We start from the raw sequence: 20,988 nt of genomic DNA on the forward strand, positions 1-20,988 counted from the left end.
CCTTTTTGCATGCTGAAGTTTACCTTTCAGATTTTTTCTTTTTGTCACACTCCAGCCAGAGTGTGACAGAGAGAAAGAGAGAAGATTTTAATTGTGATAATTATCTTTTACCTTTGTTCACTCCCACTTATTTATTTATTGGTCTTATTATTGTTTGTTATTATTTCTTTGTTATTGTTAAATATTTACTGTTGTGTTTTTTTGTTTATTTATTTTGAGACAGGTGTCGGCTGTGGGCACTGGACCTAGTTGCTAGCTTGCTACGTCTAAGGTCGACCAGACGGTTCTCACCACCGGCAGTACTGCTCAGGTCCAACAGAGACATGTGATCGTGATTTACTGTGGCCTCGATCTCCCTGGTCTTGCCTGGGTGGTCTTCCCATCTCGGCCTTCTGAGTAGCTGGGACTACTCGGACAATTTTCAGTTTGCTTCCACAATACTTAGAGGGGGTTGCTGCTTTTTTCCTTTGTTCTTTGCTCTCTCTCTCTGTTTTAAGTTTTTTACACTCCTTCCTGCACCCTGAAGTTAATGTTTTAGATTTTTTTGTTGGGGGGTGAGGGCTAGGTCTTCTCACTCTGTCACACCCTGGTTGGAGTGCAGCTTGTGCGATCAGCAGTGAGCCGTGATTGCGCATCTGCACTACAGCCTGGGTGTGACAGTGTGACACACAAAGATCGAGAGAGAGAGAGAGAGAAAGGGAAAGAGAGAGAGAGAGAGACAACAATTATGATCTTAATTGCCTATTTACCTTAGTTCATTCCCACTCATTTGGTTGTTTATTGTTCTATTATTGTTTGTTATTGTTTCTTTGTTATTGTTATGTTTATTTTATTTTATTTTTTTATGTGTATGTATATACAGACAGGGTTCTGTGTTCTGCCATGTTGCCCAGCCTGGTCTCGAACTCCTGCACTCAAGCAATCCTCCTGCCTCGACTACCCAAACTGCTGCTATTACAGGCGTGAGCCACTGTGCCTGGCTCCTATCTATATACCTATTTATCTACTTATCTTTTGAGGAGAGATGTTTCTTTTTTAACTTTAATTATAATAATAATTATTATTAGAGGTGTTGTCTCACATCTCCTGGGCTCCAGCAATTCTCCAGCCTTGTCCTCCCAAACTGCTGCGATTACAGGCATGACCCGCCATGCACGGTCTGGTTATATTTTTGATGTATTTATTCTTTCCAGTCCTCGTTTCCACTTTGGGTGCATAGTTGATAATATGGGCATTGAAAACAAATATTTTGAGAGAGATCAATGTCACAAACCTGCCTTTCCTTTCTAGTGGCACAAGCCTCATCAGGGGTAGTGTGCCTGATCTCTGGTGGTTTTAAATAGTGTAGAAAGCATTGCTGTATGTATTTTCCCTGCCAGGGAGTCCCAAAAAACAGCTAGAGAAGCAAATGATAGAAGAGAAAGAGGTTTATAATTAAAGTGAGGGTCAGAAACTTTTGTAGATAAGGCTGATTTTAGCCAAGATTTGAAGGGGAGATTCATTCATTCAACAGATGCTGCAGTCTACCTGATATGTTTCAGGTACTCCTATGAAATAAGAGTACAACAGTGAACAAACATTAAACACAAAGTTTTTAATCTAGTGAGGCAGAGAAACTTCCCTCAAATTATCATACAAATATGAACTTCCATGAAAGCAAACTCAGTGTCCAGTAGGAAAATTGTGAAATTATGAAATGTTATTTTGATTTAATGTATAGCCATTGAGGTTCTTTCAAATAATTATAAAATGATCACAATAACAACAGGTATTTTAAAAGTGTGGTATAAAAGTACAGAGTATAATCTTTGTTTTATAAAAATAAATGCATATTTACCTCTGCACAGAGGTGGTTCTATGCCATGCTAAACTGGTTATCCCTGGTGATGAGATTAGCAAGCACAGACTATGTTCTCATAAAAGAATAATGTTTTAGTCAGGAGGCAAGCAAATTTGTTTTTCCACTGTTTGAATTTACAATTAAATACTTTGCATGCTTTAAATGTAACGGAAGTTTTGTTATATACTCTGATTCTCATATTAGGCTGTTTCATTTTAATTTTGACGTTGGCAGGGAATAAGGTGAAGGTGGACTCTTCTTGTTCAGTGGAGCACATGTGGTCCTGGAGAAAGCCGTCACACAGTGGACTCTGAGAGATGTGGTCTATGGGCACTAATTTCCTCTCAGTCCCTGCCTAAGCAAGATTCATCTTCCTCTGCCTGCTGTTTCATTTTTTTCTTCTATTGTCTGGTATATTTTAAGATAAAAACTTGTTTCCAAAGGGAAAGTTTCAGAAATGCTTCCAAGAATAATAATTCAAGTTGGATTTCCAAGTAGTATTCCTGGGCAACTGATTGAATTCTTTTGTCAATAATCAAAATCTGGAATGTCCTGGATTAGTTCCACCATTTCATCATGATAACTCCCTCTTCTATAATCCCTAGCAGAAATGATTGCTTTGCTTAAAAGCTTTTGCCTGAGAAGACACTGGTGTGTTATTTCTTTATCAGCTTATGCAAATTAATTCTGGTTGGGTACAGTGGCTCAAGCCTGTAATCCCAGCACTTTGGGAGGCCGAGGTGGGCGGATCATGAGGTCAAGAGATTGAGACCTTCCTAGCCAACATGGTGAAACCTTGTCTCTACTAAAAATACAAAATTAGCTGGGTGTGGTGGCATGCGCCTGTAGTCCCAGCTACTTGGGAGGCTGAGGCAGGAGAATCACTTGATCCTGGGAGGCAGAAGGTGCAGTGAGCCGAGAGAGTGCCAGTGCATTGCAGCCTGGCGACAGAGCGAGACTCCATCTAAAAATATATGTATATTAATTCTACATATCTAGGATTTTTATTGTGCCTTTGTGTTTTTTTAAGCTACTGGTTTTCTCAAGTTAAACATTAAAAGTATTATGGAAGTACTGATGGTGTACTCAGAGGAAAACAATAGAGCATATAATTTATTTGCTATAAAATGTAAAAGTTCTGCAAGATTTTCCTCTGATTTGTAAAATGTTCTCTCTCAAGAAAGTTTTTCTTTACGTCTTACATTTTTTTTTTTTATTTTAAAGACCCACAGGGTTGCTTAAAGTGTGATAGTCCTGTTGTTGTAGCGAAGATAATTACACATACAACCTGGCTTTTGTGGCATCTTGCTTACCCTATTTTGCAGAACACAGATACCAAAGGTTGGCCTTATGAAGCTGGAACTATTTTTGCACTGTTATTTCAGAAATGCTGAAAGAACATCCTACCGATTTTCTAATACTCAAAATTATACAATAATATACTTGGACGTTTAGGTCTTAAAGACTTTTCATCATGAGTTTCTGTTAAAATCTAATATGAAATGCAGCTGCCATCCAGAATCTTAACAGTGTTTGCTGCCAGCCACTGAATGACTTATTGGAGGAATGATTCATGACTTCTGGGCCTGAGGGACTGGCTGTCAGGGGGCTGGTTTGAGCAATTGTACAATTATTCAGAAAGAGTAGAAATCATGAATCTACGTTTTACCTGATTTCAAACTGGTTGACAATTTACTTCTGCAGATTATTTTTCTCTTCTCCACTTAATTTATAATTTATTCCATCTATTTTTTTCCTTTTCTGCCAACTATTGTATTTTTCTAGGGATAGTTGCAGGAATGAAACTGATTTCTATCAGAGTGCTTATTATAATTCTATTCTATTACTCTGTGAACAAAGATGCAAAAATCCCCACCCAAATATTAAGAAATCAAATCCAAAAATGTATAAAAAGAATTATACACTACAACCCAGTGAGATTTATTACAGGCATGCAAGTCTGGTTCAACATTTGAATATAAATTAGGCTGGGTGTGGTGGCTCATACCGGTAATCCCAGTGCAGTAGGAGGCCAAGGAAAGAGGATCACTTAAGGCCAGGAGTTCAAGATAAGCGCAGACAACGTAGCAAGACTCTGTCTTTTAAAGAAATTAGTTCATCATATTAAGAGATATAAAAAGATAATATGATCTTATCAATACAATCAGAAAAATTATTTGACAAAATCCAAAATCTATTCATGAGAAAACCACTCTGCAAACTAAAAATAGGGAAAAACTTCCTCAATTTCAAAAGAATGTTTATTAAAAAAAACCTACATCTTACCTCATACTAAATGTAGAAACACTAGATGCCTTCCTGCTAAGATCAGGAGCAAGGCAAAGATGTCTCCTCTCACCATTCCTATACAACATTATACTGTAAGCCCCAGGTAATACAATGACAAGAATAGAAAAGGTACATAGATTAGGAAGGAAGAAATAAAACTGTCTTTTTACACAGATAATATAATTGCCTATGGAGAAATCTGAAAGGATCAGAAAACAAAATCTTAGAAAAACCAATTATAAAGAGCAATTATACCAACTTTGCAAATTATAAGAAAATGTAAATGTCAATTATTGTCCTACATATTAGCAGTGTAATTAGAATCTGAAATTTAAAACAATGATATTTATGCTAGTACCAATAACAATAAAATATTTAAGTGCAAATCTAACAAAATAAATATAAATATAGGACATTATTCACTTCAAAACTGTGAATAAAAACATCAAAGAAGATCTAAATAAATAGAGAGAAAATTCACATTCAAGAAACATTCAACTTTGTTAAAATGTCAGTACCTCCCAACTTTACATGTTCAATGCAGTCCCAATCAAAATTCCACAAAGTTAGTTTGTGGATATTGACAAACTGACCCTAAAGTTTATATGAAAAGGCAAAAGACACAGAATAGCCCAGAAAATATTCAAAAAGAACAGTTGGAATGACACTACCCAACTGTAAGAACTACTATAAAGCTACAGTAATCAAAATAACATGGTACTGTTAAAAATAATAGAGAAACAGATAAACGATACAAAAGAGAAAGGTCAGAAATTGACCCACACAAATATAGTCAGCTTATTTTTGATGAAATGGCAAAGGCAATTCAATTGAGAGAGAATAATTTTTCAAAAAACAGTACTGGAAAAACTAGACATACACATGCAAGAGAAAAGAAACAAAAAATCCTAAACCCAGACCTAACAACTTTCACAGAAATTACTCAAAATGGATCATAGCTCAATATAAAAGGAAAACCTACAAAACTTTTAGAAAATAACAAAGAACAGAATCTGAATTACCTCAGGTTTTGCTCCTTTCTACAACACCCAAAATATGATCCATGAAAGGAAAATCTGCTAAGTTGAACTATATTAAAAATAACATTTCTGCACTGCCAAAGATGCTGTTAACAGAATAAAAATGCAAACCACAGAATAAAAGAAAATATTTGCAAAACACATAACTGATAAAAGACTGGTATCCAGAATATGCAACAAGAAATAAAGAACTCTTAAAACGCAAGAATAAGAAATGAACAACCCAATTATAAAATTGCAAAAGATCCAGATACCTTAAAGAACACATAAGCATGGCAAATAAGCATATGAAAATATGCTCAACATCATATGTCATTAGGAAATTGAAAATAACAATGGCATACTGCCACACACATATTAGAATGGCTAAAATCCAAAACAATGACTACACTAAATGCTGGTGAGGATATAGAGTGACAAGCACTCTCATTTATCGCGGGTGAATATGCAAAGTGCTATGACCAGTTTGGAAGACAGTTTGCCGGTTTCTTACAGAGCTACATAGACATTTAAGTGCAATCCAGCAATCACACTCTGTGGCCTTTATCCAAAAGAGGTGGAAACTTTCATCTACACAAAACTCTTCACCATACTATTTAGAAGAGTTTTATACATAATTGCCAAAACATGAAACCAACCAAGATATTCTTCAATAGGTAAATGAATAAACTAACTGGGGTGCAACTATACAACGAACATTATTCACTGATAAAAAGAAATGAGCTGTCAAGCCTTGAAAAGATATGAGGAACCTTAAGTGCATATGGTTGGGAAAGAAGGAAATCTGAAAAGGCTACATGCTATATGATTCCAAGTATATGACATTCTGTAAAAGGCAAAACCACGGAGACAGTAAGAAGATCTGTGGTATCCCCAAGTTTGGGGGGAAGAAGGGAGAGATGAATAGGTGGGGTACAGCATATATTTTAAGACAGCAAAACTATTCTGCATAATGCAGTAATGGTGGATACATGTCATGTCATTATGCATTTGTCAAAATCCATAGATTTTAAAATTAAAAAAACCATGAATTTGAATGCAAACTTTAGATTTCAGCTAATAATAACTTTTCTATATTAGTTCATTAACAGTAAAAATATGCCACACCAATGTAAGGCGTTAATAACAGAGGAGAAGCTGGGTGCAGGGAGAGGATACATGGAAACTCTGTGCTTTCCACTTAATATTTATGTAAACTTGATACTTACCAAAAAAATAAAGTATAAAAAATATCCCAATGATTACTATCAAAAGTAGACTGGATTTAAAAATTATACTAGTTACAAATATGTGACTGAATATAGTCCTATGCAGCAATTAAAATAAATAAACTCAGGTGTTAAATATCATCCCCATGATCGTAATCACAAAAAAGCCATAGAATATACACAAAAGAAAATAAAAAGTGTAAATGTTTCACCAGAAAAAATCAACCAAACAAGAAGAAATAATGTAGAAAATACAAAACTAGAAGATGTAAGATATACAGAAAACAAATAGCAAAAGGACAGAACTCTCTACTTTTGAGTAATTATTTTAAATGTAAATGTATTAAACTATCCAATTAAAAGGCAGAAATCAGCAGAACAGACTATAAAACATGATCTAACTATCTTGTTTTTACCAGATTCACATTAGATTCAAAGATACAACTAGGCTGAAAGTAAAAGGAAGAAAACAGATATTTCGTGCAAACAGTAAGCAAAATAGATTTGGGTTGGCTATATTAATATCAGACAAAAGAGACTTAAAATCAAAAATCTTACACAAAAATACAAAGACACCGTGTATTCACAAAAGTCCCTTTAGCAAGAAGATATAAATATTATAAGCATGCATGTACCTAATAATAAACCACTAAAATATATGAAGCACAAATCGACAGAATTGAAGACAGAAGTCGACAGAATTGAAGAGAGAAGTCGACAGTTCTAAAATAATAGAGATGATAATACTCCACTCTCTGTAATGAACAGAATCACCAGATAGAAGATAAGTTAGAAATAAATGGCTTATATAACACAACAAACCAACTAAATTTAACAGATACATATACAGGATACTCCACCCAACAACAGAAGAATACACACTATTCTCAATGTCCATGGATCACACATGGACATTCTCCAGGATGGACTGTATGTTATGTCACAAATCAAGTCAATAACAGAAGGAAAACTAAAACACTCACAAAGTTGTAAAATTTAACATACTCTTAAACAACCAATAAGTAAAAGAAAAAAATCTCAAGGGAAATTAAAAAATACAGAGAATGGAAAATGAAAATACAACATACCAAAAGTTATGAGATGCACAAAAGCAGTGTGAAGATCAGAAATTTATAGCTATAAACACATTAAAGAAGGGCCTTGGCTGGGCGCGGTGGCTCGTGCCTGTAATCCCAGCACTTTGGGAGGCCAGGCAGGTGGATCACCTGAGGTCAGGAGTTTGAGACTAGCCTAGACAAAATGGTGAAACCTTGTCTCTACTAAAAATACAAAAATTAGCCGGGCATGGTAGCGGGCATCTGTAATCCAAGCTACTCAGGAGGCTGAGGCAGGAGAATTGCTTGAACTCAGCGGGTGGAGGTTGCAGTGAGCTGAGATTGCACCACTTCACTACAGCCTGGGCAACAGAATGAGACTCTGTCAAAAAAACAAAACAAGGAGAAGAAGAAGAAGAAGAAGAAGAAGAAGAAGAAGAAGAAGAAGAAGAAGAAGAAGGAGTCTCAAATCAATAACCTAACTTTATGACCTAACAAATTAGAAGAAGAATGAACTATGCACGAAATAAGCAGAAAGAAGAAAATAATGAAGATCTTAGTAGAGATAAAGAAAATAGAGACCAGAGAAACAGAAAACCAACAAAACCAAAAGTTGGTTCTTGGTTCTTCAAAAATGTTGACAAATTCACAAACTTCTAGCTACACTATGAAAAAAAATTACAGAATATTCAAAATAGTAGAATGAGAAATGAGATGGGGACATTACTACTAATTCTTTTTTTTTTTTTTTTGACACAGTCTCGCTCTGTCACCAGGCTGCAGTGCAGTGGCCCGATCTCAGCTCACTGCAACCTCCGCCTCCCAGGTTCAAGTGATTCTCCTGCCTCAGCCTCTCAAGTAGCTGGGATTACAAGCATGCACCACCATGCCCAGCTGATTTTTGTATTTTTAGTAGAGACAGGGTTTCACCATATTGGCCAGAATGGTCTCAATTTCCTGATCTCATGATCTGCCTGCCTGATTCTAAGAAATAAAATGTTTTAAAGAGTGTACTGTGAACAACTGTGTGACAACAAAATGAACAATTTAGATGAAATGGACAAATTTCTAGGTATAAAAAACCTAGCAAGACTTGATTACCAAGAATAGAAAAATTGAATTGATCCATAACTTATAAGGAAATCAAATCAAAAATCAAAAACCTGCTGACAAAGAAAAGCCCTTGACCTGATGGCTTCAGTAGTTAATTCTACCAAACATTTGAAAGACTGAAAATCTTTTTCAAACTCTTCCAAAAAATTGAAAAGGAGAGATCAGTTCCAAACTCATTCCACAATCTCAGCATTACCGTATATCAAAGCCAGAAAAAGACACTACAGAAAACTACAGATTAATTATCCCTTATGAACACAGATGCAAAACTCAACAAAATTCTAGCAAATAAAATTCAGCAGCATATTAGAAAGATGATCTCACCATCTTGAATTAATTTTTCTATAAGGTGTAAGGAAGGGATCCAGTTTCAGCTTTCTACGTACGGCTAGCCAGTTTTCCCAGCACCATTTATTAAATAGGGAATCCTTTCCCCATTGCTTGTTTTTCTCAGGTTTTTCAAAGATCAGATAGTTGTAGATATGCGGCGTTATTTCTGAGGGCTCTGCTAGACCTAAAACTATAAAAACCCTAGAAGAAAACCTAGGCATTACCATTCAGGACATAGGCATGGGCAAGGACTTCATGTCTAAAACACCAAAAGCAATGGCAACAAAAGCCAAAATTGACAAATAGGATCTAATTAAACTAAAGCGCTTCTGCATAGCAAAAGAAACTACCATCAGAGTGAACAGGCAACCTACAAAATAGGAGAAAATTTTTGCAACCTACTCATCTGACAAAGGGCTAATATCCAGAATCTACAATGAACTCAAACAAATTTACAAGAAAAAAACAAACAACCCCATCAAAAAGTGGGAGAAGGACATGAACAGACACTTCTCAAAAGAAGACATTTATGCAGCCAAAAAACACATGAAAAAATGCTCATCATCACTGGCCATCAGAGAAATGCAAATCAAAACCACAATGAAATACCATCTCACACCAGTTAGAATGGCAATCATTAAAAAGTCAGGAAACAACAGGTGCTGGAGAGGATGTGGAGAAGTAGGAACACTTTTACACTGTTGGTGGGACTGTAAACTAGTTCAACCATTGTGGAAATCAGTGTGGTGATTCCTCAGGGATCTAGAACTAGAAATACCATTTGACCCAGCCATCCCATTACTGGGTGTATACCCTAAGGACTATACATAATGCTGCTATAAAGACAAATGCACACATATGTTTATTGCAGCACTATTCACAATAGCAAAGACTTGGAACCAACCCAAATGTCCAACGATAGACTGGATTAAGAAAATGTGGCACATATACACCATGGAATACTATGCAGCCATAAAAAATGATGAGTTCATGTCCTTTGTAGGGACATGGATGAAATTGGAAATCATCATTCTCAGTAAACTATCGCAAGAACAAAAAACCAAACACTGCATATTCTCACTCATAGGTGGGAATTGAACAATGAGAACACATGGCCACAGGAAGGGGAACATCACACTCTGGGTACTGTTGTGGGGTGGGGGGAGCGGGGAGGGATAGCTTTAGGAGATATACCTAATGCTAAATGACAAGTTAATGGGTGCAGCACACCAGCATGGCACATGTATACATATGTAACTAACCTGCACATTGTGCACATGTACCCTATAACTTAAAGTATAATAATAATAAAATTTAAAAAAAAAAGAAAGATGATCTCACCACGACCAAGTGGAATTTATTCTTAGAATGCAAAGATATCTTAAAACATGAATTTTTTAACGTATAAAAATTGATCAATGTGTACACATTAACAAAATAAAAGAAACATTGATCACCTCATGGATGCAGAGAAAAGTATTTTATGAAATTCAAAATCTTTTCAGGGTGAAAACACTCAAAAAAGTAGGAATTTTAAAACTAAAATACTACCATTGTGAAATCCACACATTAAAAAACCACATCAAACAATGTACTCCAGGGTGAAAGACAAAAAGCTTCTGCTCTAAGCTCAGGAACAAGGCAAAGGTGTCTGCTTTTGCCACTTCTATTCCACATAGTGTTGGAAGTTCTAGTCAAATTAAGAATTAAAAAGAAACAAACTATCCAAATTGGAAATGTAGAGGTAAAATTACTCTAGCCTACAGATAATATAATTTTATGTGGAAAGCTCTAGAGATTTCACAGATCCACACAAAAAGTATTACAACTAATAAATTCAGCATAGTAGCAGCATACAAAATTAACATGCAAATATCACTTGTGTTTCTATACAGTAATGATGAATAATTAGAAAACAAAACTAAGCAAACAAGCACATTTACAATAGCACTGAAAAGAATAAAATACGTCAGGAGTAACCAAAAAAGCAAAAAATTCTATTTTGCAGAAATAGAAAAATCCTACCTAAATTTCATATGGAATCTCAAGGGACCCCAATGAGTCAAAATTATCTTGAAAAAGAAGACCAGTGTTACAAAATTTACACTTACTCATTCCAAAGCTTAATACAAAGTTCCAAAATAGTGTGGTACTGGCAAAGAGACACTGGAACAGTATAAAGCAGCATATGGTCAAATAATTTTTGATGGGGATACAAAGACCGTTCAATGGGCAAAGGACTGTCTTTATAACAATTGGTGCTGGGAAAAAATGGATATCCACAAGCAAAAGGATGAAGTTGAACATTTACCCTACACCATAAACAAATAAAAAGTCATCAAAGACCTAAAGGTAAGAACTTAAAGTATAAAATTTTTGAATAAAATATAAGTAGAAAACATCATGACAATATCACAAATATAATGACACATTTAGAAAAGTAGATGTGGCCAGGCATGGTGGCTCACGCCTGTAATCCCAGCACTTTGGGAGGAGGAGGCAGCCGGATAACGAGGTCAAGAGATTGAGACCATCCTGGTCAACATGGTGAAACTCCGTCTCTACTAAAAATACAAAAATCAGCTGGGCATGGTGGCGCATGCCTGTAGTCCCAGATACTTGGGAGGCTGAGGCATAAGAATCGCTTGAACCCAGGAGGTGGAGGTTGCAGTGAGCCGAGACAGGCCACGGCACTGTACAGCCTGGTGACAGAGCGAGACTCTGTCTCAAAAAACTAAAAAAGAAAAAAAAAGAAAAAAAGAAAAAGTAGGTGTAAAACTATCCATAGTAGATACTCTCATTTACATAAAATCCAGTAAGAAAACAAAACTGAAGTTCTGGCTTCCGGTAATACTGGAGTAGCTTGCTAAACTAACACTCTCACAGATAACAATGATACAATCTGGATAAAATATTATATATAGTTACATAGAAACATCTATATACAATACATACATACGTGTGTGCAACTGAATGAGAATTTCAACCTTTCCCACCGTAGGGAAGATAATTATTCTGTTTAAATTCAGCCACATTTACCCCCTCTTCAAATAATAACAATGCTCTTCCAAAGAATACAACAGAATTTAGTCTCTATAACTACTATTTATAATTTCTATTACACAATATTAAAATTCATAAAATGTGTGAAGAAATGTAACATGCAAACTATACACAAGATAAAAAGCAGGCAGCAGAAGCTATTTCTAAGATGTCCGAGATGATGTAATCAGCAGACAAGTATTTCACGGCAGCTATTATAAGTACGTTCATGGGGGGTAAAGGAAAATATTCTCATAATGAATTAACTCATGTAGAGTCTCAGCAGAGACATGGAAATTATAAAAAGAGTAAAATAGAAGACAATAAAATAATAAAATAAAAAGAACTTTTAGTTTACAGAGTAGAAACAGAAGACAGCAATAGAACCATCCAATCTGAAGACTGAAACAAGTTTAAAGAAAATGAAAAGAGCCTAAGAGACCTGTGAAATGATTGAGTCTGAGACAGAGAGGGAGAGACAGAAAAATTAAATATAATACAAAAACAAATAAACAACTAATAGCTGAAAATTTAAAAACTTGGTCAAAACCGCAAATTTTTATATTCAAAAGGTGAACACACTCCAAAACAAAAACAAAAACAAATAAAACCATATCGAGGCCCTGCTGCGATTTAGAAAACTGGCAGAGCAAGATTTTCCAGGGAGTTGCTATGATTTCTCATTTTCACTATTTATAATAATGGAAAATATGCACTCCTTAGTTTTCTTCTTGGAGAAAGTCTGACTTGTCAAACACAGATGACTTTTCAGTTTAGTTTTCAAGGTTTAATTTCTTACCTTGGAAATCAATTAAATTTGTTTCTTTAAAATGTCGCAGTAAAATTGCTCCTCCAGACAGATGTCCACGGAGATTCTGTCCTGCTGCGTCCACCTTTCACAGAACTGAGGTTGTTCCTACACCAGTTTCAGAAGCGTGTAGGCATGCTTTATTACAGTGGCAGCAGTGTCCCTGTGCGAGGTCTAACCCAGGTGTGGGCCCTGCAGCCAGCCCGGGGGTCCAATGGGTCCTCCTATGGAGCACAGGAAGAATCGTGGCAGGCCAGAGATAGACAAAAGGTGGCTTTTAAAAGGGAAGTGTCAGGTTACCAGGGACTGGGTACTTTTACACGCGGACCTTCGGCCCTGCCCATAGAAAGGGGCAGCACTGCGCATCTCTGAAGGAGTGTGGCAAAGGGTGGGGCAATAAGAAGGGTGGGGCAGAAAGGAGTGGCCCCTCAGGAGGAAGGGACGGGGAGATCCCAGCTACTAGAGGACGCCTGTTCCAATGGCAACTCTGCCAAGGCGCCTATGAGAGCCTCTTGGCTTTTACTGTTATGCCCAGACCGTTTGTTCCCCAAAGAAGACCACCAGAGTCCAGAGTCAAAGCCAAGTGGCAAGGATCTTTACTACAAGTTCAAACCTGGTCCCTCCATTCCACCGCATACAAGAGGGCCCTGAACAATGCGAGTGTTTGCTTTTTTATAGCCTGAAAGTTACAGGGGAACAAAGGAATTCTTTTGGTTCCCACTCTTTCAGTAAAACTTTGAACGGCTGTCCCCTCATCTGTCCCCTTATCGGAGACTTTCCTGGTGGTGTTTGTACTGGGCTTGTTTGTTTTGAGCCCGGGGCTGAGGAATGTGCCTGGCTCTTTTCATTCCCCCCCTTTCTTTTCAGGTATTTTTTTAGAGCCAATCTTGGGTCTTATAAGTCTGATTCTGTTTCAGCGTTTACAGGTTGGTATTGGGCTCTGAGGACCATGAGTTGTACAGTGTTAAACCTTTCTTTAACGAACCGCAAAATTCTGTTAACAACACAAGGTCCTACGGTAAGCAGAAATAGTAGACTCAGCAGGGGTCCAAGGAAGGGGGCTAACAGAGAAAACATAGATGAGTTCCACCATTGGTCTGCAGCTGAAGCAAACTGCCGTGTTCTTACTTCTGTGCTTAACTTGCGTAACTGTTGGACTCGGTCTTCCACGAGTCCTGATTCATTTATGTAGAAACAACAGTCTTCCTTTAGAAACATACACGTTCCCCCTTTTTCAGCAGTGAGTAGGTCTAAGGCCCTCCGGTTCTGCAAGGTTACCTGTGCTAGGGACGCGAGCTGCCACTGGAGGGAGGCAAGGGACTCAGCTGACTCCTCCATAGCAATGGCAAATTGTTGGTACAGCTTGTTACTTTCTATAAGGGTGTGACCTAGGGCTCCCCCAGCCAGTCCAGCCACCATGAAGGATGCGGTGAGGGAGATTCCTGCAATGAGGGGGAGAAATATGGCTCGTGCAGGTCTCGGTCTAGGGTCTGGGTGAATAACAGCACTAGTCCAGTTACCGGTATACCCTAGGAACTCGCCGGCAGTAAGTAGAGTTAACCGGGGAACTAATGTGACAGGAAGACACAGTAGGTTGGTAACAGAGGGGCTTGATAGGTTTTTAGATAATGTTCCATTACACCAGAAGAATATGCCTGATGGAGCCCTTAAGGTGATGTTTGGGGGCGTTGCAGTGATGTTGCAGAGGCTGGAATTAGTTCCTGAGAAACAGTAGGGAAACTTCTCTTGACTGGGGTTTAGGTATAGTGGCACGTTAGGGATAGGGGCATATGAGAGGTTTTGGTGGTTGTTAGCTTGGGCAGAGGTGGAGGATCCCCATGGCAGGGGGACAGCGGTTAGCGGTGGATGCCCTAGAGTGGCACACAGAAAGCAGCCAGACAGGCTGTGAAGTCCTGTAAGTTTGGCAAGTTCTAATCCTTCTTGCAATAATTTTAACCAGGAAAAAGGACGTAAATCTTGTGTCAGGCGGTTTTCTTGTCACTGGATATTTCCATGGACCAGGGGCCGTACCTGCACTAGACCCCGCCACAGATAGAGGTGACTGCTAGGCCATGTGGAGGCGGAGTAGTATACAGCCCCGTGTTGAGGCGTGGTCCAGCGGGAGTTCCAGGGGTCTCTAACTATCCATGTATATGAAAGGTCTCTATCTCGTCTGTGATGGAAGGGCCATCTGGGATCTATCTGTTCTTTTCCACCCCACCATTGGTATTTATGGATGTTACAACAGTTATAAGGGCAGCCGGCACTTTGGTGCCACCAATAGTGCTTACAATTGTATTCAGTCTGATCATACTCGAAGCATATTATTGGTGCCACTGGTTTGGCTACTGGGAAATTGGTAAAATTTAGTAAAATTGGGCTACTGCACCCTGAGGAGGGGCAATCTGCACTGGCCACTAGTTTCCCGGGCTTATGAGGTTGTCCAGGGTGGGTTTGGTTTTCACAAAGCCAGAATCTCTAGACAAAGGGATTAGGAGCTGGCTTTATGTTTTCCCCAGCGGCCACTAGGGCGACCAATGTTAGAGTTAGACTACCTAACTGCATGTTTGCAGTGAGCTATGCTGCCGGCGCAGGGTGAGTTTTAAGGGGTTGTTCTTGTCCGGTGCTTCAGCCGCCGCCGTGATTGGCCCCAGAAGGTCGGAGGTTGGGTCCACTGGCTTGACGTGGTTGTAGTGGATCCACGACACAATGCCTTCTACCTTCAGGGCGGTGGGTGTGGTCAGGAGTACTTGGAGTGGTCCTTTCCACCTGGGCTTTAAGGTCTCTTGTCGGTGTCGCTTAACCAGGACCCAGTCTCCCGGCTGGTACGGATTGGGTGTCGGTGGGGGACTGGTCTCATATAGCTCTTTCAGCTTGGGCCAGATTTCTTGGTGAATTTTCTGTAAAGCTTGTAAGGAAAATAAGAATTCAGAGACATTTTCTGTTTCAGACTTAAGCAGGTCATCTTTTAAGCTAGGAACCAGGGGTGGAGGTCTGCCATACATGATTTCGTAAGGGGTAAGGCCCAGTTCGTAAGGGGTATTACGGGCCCTGAACAGAGCATAGGGGAGAAGGACTACCCAATTAGTGCCAGTCTGTACAGTCAATTTAGTTAAGGTCTCTTTTAAGGTCCGATTCATCCTTTCTACCTGTCCTGAACTCTGGGGCCTGTAAGCGCAATGTAGTTTCCAATTTGCCCCAAGGATGGAAGCCAAGTCCCGACTTACCTTAGCGACAAAAGCGGGCCCATTATCTGACCCTATCTGGATGGGGAAGCCATACCTGGGAAGGATATCTTCCAGAATTTTCTTTGCTACGACCTGAGCAGTTTCTCTTTTGGTTGGGAATGCTTCAGTCCACCCCGAAAAAGTATCTACAAAGACAAGTAAGTACCGGTACCCGTACTTTCCTGGCTTTATTTCAGTAAAATCTACTTCCCAGTAGATACCGGGCCTGGTTCCCCTGAGCCTTGTTCCTGTTGCAGCTTGAGATTGGGGGTATGCGTTGTTAAGCTGGCAGACTTTGCAACTTGTCACGATACTGCTGGCCGTCTCAGCTATATGTCTGATTTTGAGCTTGGAGCGTCTGATCAGGTCTATCATTCGCCGGGCCCCCAGGTGGGTGGTTCGGTGGATGTGTTCTAACACCTGTTGTCCTAATTTTTCTGGTAGGATGGTTTGGTCATTAGTATCAGTCCACCACCCATTCTGGATTTGTTTCAGGGGAAGTTTGTCAATACACTGGAGATCTTCTTCTGAATATTCAGGGAAATATGGCAAGTCCCGGGGGCCCGGGTCAGGGAGCTGGAGTACAAGGAGTTGGCTGGGAGCCTTCGCCACATTTCTTGCAGTTTGGTCTGCCAGAAAGTTGCCTTGAGCAGTTGGAGTAGTTAGTTTCTGATGCCCTGGGCAATGTACAATGGCTAATTTTTCTGGCCTCCATAGGGCTGTTAGCAGGGCTAGGATCTCTTGCTTGTTTTTTTATCTCTTTTCCTTCAGCCGTCAGTAACCCTCGCTCCCTGTAAATGGCCCCATGTATATGCGCTGTTGCAAAAGCATATCGGCTGTCTGTATATACTGTCAGCTTTTTCCCCGCCCCTAAGGTAAGAGCTTGGGTGAGCGCTATCAGTTCGGCCTTCTGGGGCGATGTCCCCGGGGGCAGGGGTTCTGCCCAGATTACCTCAGTCTCTGAAGTTACTGCCGCCCCAGCGTACCTCTGGCCTTGATGCATGAAGCTGCTCCCATCAGTGAACCAGACGAGGTCGGCGTCAGGAAGTGGGCAGCCCTGCAGGTCTTCTCAAACTCCGTGCACCTGAGCTAGTATCTTGGTGCAGTCATGGAGTGGGGCGTCCATGTCCGGGTTGGGCAGCAGCGAGGCAGGGTTTAAGGTCGTTGGGGGCAGGAAAATTATCCTGAGAGGATTTAGTAGTAGTCCTTTGTAGTGGGTGAGCCGGGCGTTACTCATCCATCGATTAGGTGGCTGTTTGAGTACACCTTCGATGGCATGTGGAGTAACGACCCGCAATTCTTGCCCCATGACAAGTTTATGAGCATCTTGCACCATCAGAGCCATGGCCGCAATCATTCGGAGACAAGGGGGCCACCCAGCAGCTACTGGGTCTAACTTCTTTGACAGGTAGGCAACTGGCCTCCGCCAGGGGCCTAAGTTCTGAGTTATTACCGCCTTGGCGACACCCTTATTCCCATCCACGTATAAGTGGAAGGGCTTGGTAACATCAGGTAGTCCTAGTGCAGGCACGGAGAGTAGGGTGGTTTTAATCTGTTGGAAGGCCAACTCGGCTTTTTCTGTCCAATTAAATGGCTGTTGCCCCCGTGTTGCCTGATACAAGGGTTTAGCCAGTTCTGCGAACCCAGGTATCCATAGTCTGCAAAATCCCGCCGACCCCAGGAATTCTCTCACTTGTCGGGTGGATTGTGGCCTGGGGATCTGCAGAACAGTTTGTTTCCGGGCGTCTGTTAGCCAGCGCTGCCCTCCCTTAAGCAGGTACCCTAGATATGTTACCTCTGGCTGTAGATGCTCTTTCTGTACCACTGCTGCCAGGACCTTGGTCATTTTTTTTTTAGTGGCCTTAAATTGCTTTTCCTCTGGAGTATCTCTGTTATTGTAAATCCGCTGGGCTATCTGAAGGAGGTCCTGAATCCGCTTTCCCTCCAAGTCTTCTAATTTCTGGAGTTTTCTCTTAATATCTGGGGCTGCCTGATTTACGAAAGACATTACAACAGCTGCCTGACTTCCTGGAGCCTCTGGATCTATGGGGGTGTACTGTCTAAAAGCTTCCATTAATCTTTCTAAGTAGGTAGCTGGGCTCTCTGTCTTTCCCTGCAGAATAGAATATACTTTCGCCAAATTAGTGGGCTTGCGAGCAGTTGCCTGGAGACCTGCCATTAGAGTCTGGCGATAAAGGTGTAGCCGTCCCCTACCTTCTGCCGTGTTGTAGTCCCACGCCGGCCTGGTCAGAGGAAAGGTTGCGTTTATGAGGTCGGGGTTGGCAGTCGGTTGACCGTCGTCCCCCGGGACCAGCTTTCTAGCTTCTATCTGTATTCTCTCTCGCTCTTCCGTGGTGAACAAAATTCGGAGGAGCTGCTGACAATCATCCCAAGTGGGCTGGTGGGTGAACATGACACTATCTAGTAAAGCCAGTAAATCTTTGGGGTTGTCTGAAAACCGAGCACTCTGAGTTTTCCAGTTATACAGATCACTGGTGGAGAATGGCCAGTACTGGAGCCTGGGGATTCCTGTGTCATCTGGGGGTCCTATTTCCCAAAGGGGTAAAGCCACCGTGGAGTCAGGCGGCTGAGGGGGGCTAGTCTGTGAAGTGTGCCCTCGCGTCCTCCCCGCCGGCCCTTCAAAGTTACTTTCCCTTTCAGCGGGCCCGTGTGTGCCGGCCGCCTCCCGTCCGCCTGCTCCCTCCCGCAGCTCAGCCAGGGGGGCTGGGGCCTGGGGTCCGGAGGGGTACGGAGGGGGTTCTGTGAACAGTGGGTCCCCGCTGTCAAGTAGAACAGGATGGGGGGGGCAGTTGGTTGCTTGGATTTTAGTGGTCGAGCAACCAGTGCCTTACAGGGTTCAGAGGCCAATTGGAAAGGGGACAGCCAAGGAGGCGGGTTCTCAACAAGGTCCTGCCATATGAGGATATATGGGATTTGATCTAAGTGGCCCGCACGCCCAGGTAGGAAAATCTTGGACTTTACCCTAGTGATGACAGCAAGTTGGAAGGTCCCTTCGGGCGGCCACCCCACCTCAAAGGCAGGCCATTCGGAGCAACACAGAGTAATTAGCTTTCCTTTCCTGATTTCTATACCAAGATCATGGCCCCTTGCTCTAACTTCTTTGAAATTACTCGTAAGGAGAGATAGAGGAGTGCTCTGGGTATTACCCATCCTGTAATAATTTGTAGTCTCTTCCTGTAAAGGAATGTGGGTTTGAATCCCTGTAAAGGAAATCTGATCTGACTTATTAATGATATCTAATCGCAGGCGCACTTTGGCAGCCCTGGTCAGAGGCAGCTGCTGCCCGCCAAACCGGGGCAGCTCAGATCAGAGACAGATGCTGCCCGATCAACCGGGCAGCTCAGATACGGCTGCTGCCCGCCAAACCGGGGCAGCTCAGATCAGAGACAGATGCTGCCCGATCAACCGGGCAGCTCAGATATGGCTGCTGCCCGCCAAACCGGGGCAGCTCAGATTGCAATATAGATCAGATGAGAGCCAGGGGACGTCTCCCACCAGTCTCCGCTGGCCATCCTATAGCGCATCCGCCAGGACTCTGCCAGCTCCAGTTTCAGACCTCGCGAGTCACAGATTCGGATTCAGAACAGACACAGACAGACAAACGGAGATGAGCCAGTTCACCTATCAGTAGATCGATCCTAGCAGATCCGTTGACCAGGGGTCTGGTAGGCTTGGGGAATCCTGGACGAGCCCCCAGATGTTATGCCCAGACCGTTTGTTCCCCAAAGAAGACCACCAGAGTCCAGAGTCAAAGCCAAGCGGCAAGGATCTTTACTACAAGTTCGAACCTGGTCCCTCCATTCCACCGCATACAAGAGGGCCCCGAACAATGCGAGTGTTTGCTTTTTTATAGCCTGAAAGTTACAGGGGAACAAAGGAATTCTTTTGGTTCCCGCTCTTTCAGTAAAACTTTGAATGGCTGTCCCCTCATCTGTCCCCTTATCGGAGACTTTCCTGGTGGTGTTTGTACTGGGCTTGTTTGTTTTGAGCCCGGGGGAAGTTTAAGAGATATATGGTGATATGTGGTGGGATGGGAGGATGGGATGTGTTTGTACTGAGCTTGTTTGTTTTGAGCCCGGGGCTGAGGAATGTGCCTGGCTCTTTTCATTACCTGGTCTGCGAGAAATCAAACTTTGGACACAAGTCATGAAGCCGACAAGCCCGGGAGACACAGTGTCAGAATTACAAGGTGAGATCAGCCGCCCGGCCAAGCTATCTTCTCGCTAGCAGGTGAGGCCCGTGAACACCCAAGCTCCCCTTGGCACGGCGGAACCGCAGTGGACGTGTGGAAGGGCTCCGTAGAGGAGGGACCTTTGCTTGGGATGCGGGGAGCTGTAGTCTCTTATCTGCACCCAGCTTGTTAGTTGTACGCCTGCAGGACTACAATCTCAGCACAAAGCAGGATTGTAGGGCAGTGCGGATCCCTGGAGGGAGACAGCGTGGTGCGCTCCCGCCGGCCATGCTGGCTGGGGTGGTGTCTTAGGCGGTTCAAGCCGTTAGTCACAGGGCGGCCGGACTACAATCCCAGCATACAACGGGAGTGGAGGTGGTGACCTTGAGAGAGGGCCTGTGCTGTGCGCGCCTCGCCGGGCATGCTGGGAGCAGTAGCATCTTAGCTGCTTCCGGCCGCTGGTCGCAGGGCTGCGGGACTACAATCTTCGCATGAAATGGAAGAGAGGGTGGTGCGGATAGCTTGAGGAAGGTACGGATACCTTGAGGGAGGTATGGATACATTGAGGGAGGTACGGATACGTTGAGGGAGGTACGGATACGTTGAGGGAGGTACGGATACGTTGAGGGAGGTACGGATACGTTGAGGGAGGTACGGATACGTTGAGGGAGGTACGGATACGTTGAGGGAGGTACAGCGGTGGTGCGCGCCTTGCAGGGCATGCTGAGAGGAACAGTTTTTTAACTGCTTCTGGCTGTTGGTGGCAGAGCTGCGGGACTACAATCCCAGTATGCTACGGGAGTGGGGATGATGCTGGTCCCTTGAGGGGGGGGCAGCGCAGTGC

General features: G+C 41.9%; 1 long non-coding RNA gene across 1 annotated transcript; it reads right to left on the minus strand.

Moving 5' to 3' along the window:
- Positions 1-10,212: 10,212 nt before the first annotated feature.
- On the minus strand, positions 10,213-20,493 carry LOC134729555 (uncharacterized). Its single transcript, XR_010110763.1, has 3 exons — positions 20,085-20,493; positions 12,717-12,949; positions 10,213-11,609 (listed from the first exon to the last, which is right to left on the minus strand). It is a non-coding gene; the product is annotated as an uncharacterized LOC134729555 (long non-coding RNA).
- Between the last annotated feature and the right edge of the window lie 495 nt (positions 20,494-20,988).

Source organism: Pan paniscus, chromosome 20 (genome assembly GCF_029289425.2).
Source record: "Pan paniscus chromosome 20, NHGRI_mPanPan1-v2.0_pri, whole genome shotgun sequence".
NCBI classification, from domain to species: Eukaryota; Metazoa; Chordata; class Mammalia; order Primates; family Hominidae; genus Pan; species Pan paniscus.